This window comes from Nicotiana attenuata, unplaced genomic scaffold (assembly GCF_001879085.1).
Source record: "Nicotiana attenuata strain UT unplaced genomic scaffold, NIATTr2, whole genome shotgun sequence".
Lineage (NCBI taxonomy): Eukaryota > Viridiplantae > Streptophyta > Magnoliopsida > Solanales > Solanaceae > Nicotiana > Nicotiana attenuata.
This window is the reverse complement of record NW_017673790.1, coordinates 35,382-38,234: the sequence shown is the minus strand read 5'-3', so window position 1 is coordinate 38,234 and position 2,853 is coordinate 35,382.

Below are 2,853 nucleotides of genomic sequence, written 5' to 3'. Positions count from 1 at the left end.
AATTTTTCTTTCATTATTTTACACTTTCGTGAATTTTGTGTTATTTTCTGATAATTGTTTGCATTTTTATATGCGCATTTTAATAAAAATACGAAAATACGCATGACATTTGCATTCAGGATCTAATTTCATTTTTAGGAATATTTAGTGGTTAAGTCGTTTTTAGAACAAATTTAAATAACAAAATAGTCCATTTATGCATTCTTAATTGTTAATCGTTGAGTCTACTTTTAAATAGGATTTAATCAATTTTCAGGAATTAGTTAGCTTAGTGTCGGAAATAAATTAGGTCTTTGTTTTTATTTTTATTTTTGCATTGTTATAAAATCAGAAAAATACAAAATACCAAAAAATGAAAACAAACAAAAATGAAAAGGAACAATGTAAATAAAAGAAAGTGAGTCTTAATAAAAAGACCAAAATTGGTCTAGCCCAATTCATTTTACCCCAGCCCAGACCCAATCTCACCCCTTAACCTGTCACATTTTTGCCCAACCCAATTAAATTACCCGGTCCAACCCTTTAAAAGAACAAAACGACGTCGTTTCTCGTCCGTAGATCCTGGCCATCGATCTTCTCCAATCCAACGGCCCCAGTTGATTTTAATTTGTAGATAAAAGTGTCTGAAAATAATCCTAACCCTAGAGACATCTGCTTCCTCCTCGTACTCATCCCTGTAACGCCACCAACGCCGCCGCCGGAGAAAACGTCACTTTCTCCGATGGCTCCCAGATTCACACCCCTATAGCGCCTTGACGTCCTCGTCACAAATATGCCATTATCCTCTTTCGAATCCCACTGTAGGCCGTCGAATAACTGAAAGTATTGTCGCCGTCTCCGCCGTCCACGGCGGCGACATCGCCAAAATCGGTCCAAATTTACACCACCAAACCTCCTCCATCTCCTCATCACCAATCCGTAAATAATCCTCCTCAAATCATGACCGAGCCCCTCAAATTTCAAATCCAAATTTCGGTCAAAAACCCTAATTCATCCCATCGGTTTCAATTAACACCCTAGGGTCGCCTTCCTTCCCTTATCTTGACTCTGTCGTCCTTATACCTCGAATGACAGTCAAGCTCCTTGAATGTTGAAACTGAATGTCCAATTCGAGACTCAAGTGTTTGGGCTTCTGCTCCGCTTTTCTTTGGAATGTTTGAATTCAAGCTCTTAGACTAGTAAGTTTCTTTATCTTTTGTTCATATTTTTTTTTCTTACTATCGTTCCTCCTCATTTCTGACTCCTTTTCCTCTTTCTGAACTTCTTTTTGGTTTAAACTTGTTTCATTTTTGTTTAATCACTTAGCCTAATTAGGTCGCTTTAACATTTGAATTAGTTTCCTGCCTGTCTTGGTCTTTGAGTGTTTCATTTTGGATTTTGTTAAGTGTTGTTAGTTGATTTTGTTGAGTGTCTGATTCTGCTCTGTTTGTAATTCTGTTCGTTGTTTTTCTTTGGTTATTAATTCTGATTAGTGAGCTTGTGTTAGTTTTTTCCGTTGATAGTTTAATCTGGTTTAGTATAATCAGTTAATTCATGACCCCAAAGTGTTATGTTAATTGTTGCTTGTTAATTTGGTTCAATTAATAGTTCAACAAGAGTTTAAATTAGGATTACTCTTCAACAGTTGACAATTCAGAGCTTAGGAAACTGTTTGGTTATAGCTGTAATTTTAGTTTAAGTTCAGGGGTAGTTTAGATGCTTAGAATCGCATAGGAATGTGATAGATGAAACCGGAATCTTCTAGGGCCTTCCAAAGTAGGACTTTAGTGTAATTTCATTAATTGTAATGGGGTAACTTGAGCAACAAGTCAGGAAATAAGGGATTACTTGGATAAAAATGAAAATAAAAAGAGGGGGAAATGGGTAAGGAAATCTGGAAGCTTCCCCTGAAAATTTGTCTATATAAGGCAGCCTCTAATGCCTTCATAAGGAGGTTTTTTGGGAACACCTACAATTTCCCACCCAAAAAAAACAGTCTCTACAATTTCAGCATATCTGGAACTTGAATTAAAAATTCAAAGCTCTTTTACATCTCAGTTCATCCCAATAGAAAAAAAAATATTTCATAGCTTCCATTAGCTGAGAATTTGAATTTCAAATCCAAATCTTAGATCTAGTTCTTCAAAAAACAACAAAAAATCTTCAAAAATTCAAAAAAACTGTTCCATTGAAAACTTTAGGTTAATCTCGATTTCTAGTTATTGATTCACATCTTCTAGTTCAATGTCTGTTTGCGAAAGTTTCAGAGGTTCACTGGGTTGATTTCGAGTGATTTTGGGTTTAATTAAGCTGGTTTTGGTTGAGTTTTGGACTGCTGAATGTTTCAGAAGTATTCTGGGTGCATTTTCGAGTCAATTTGGTGTTATTCAAGCTGTTTTGATTGGGTTTTGTGCCTGATTTGGTGTGAAACGTTTACTGGGTCATTTGAGAATATTTCTGGGTTAAAATTGCTGCTGAGTTTTTGAACTTGTTCCTGTTTGCTGCTGGTGTGAACTCTTATTTGCTGAACTGCTGCTGACCTCCTCGTTCTTCTTGATCTATTTCAAATTCCAGGTACATACCTTGAACCAGTTGTGGTGTAGCACAAATTGAAAAATGGGATGAGAACTATACACGAACGTTTGCTGCTCAATATTCATTTAGTTCAATACGTGCTAACAATTTGGTAGTTGTAGTTACTTAGCGTAATCGTAGTTGCTTAGTGTAATTGTAGCTCTGTTTCATATTTGGATAAACGAACAAACTGTCTGGACTGTACTGATTCTCAATTCGTCTCATGCTTTTATAATTGTAGTTAGAATTGCTAGATTCAAAGCATGCTTAGGTTTGTTATCAATGTTAGTAAGTATTAAG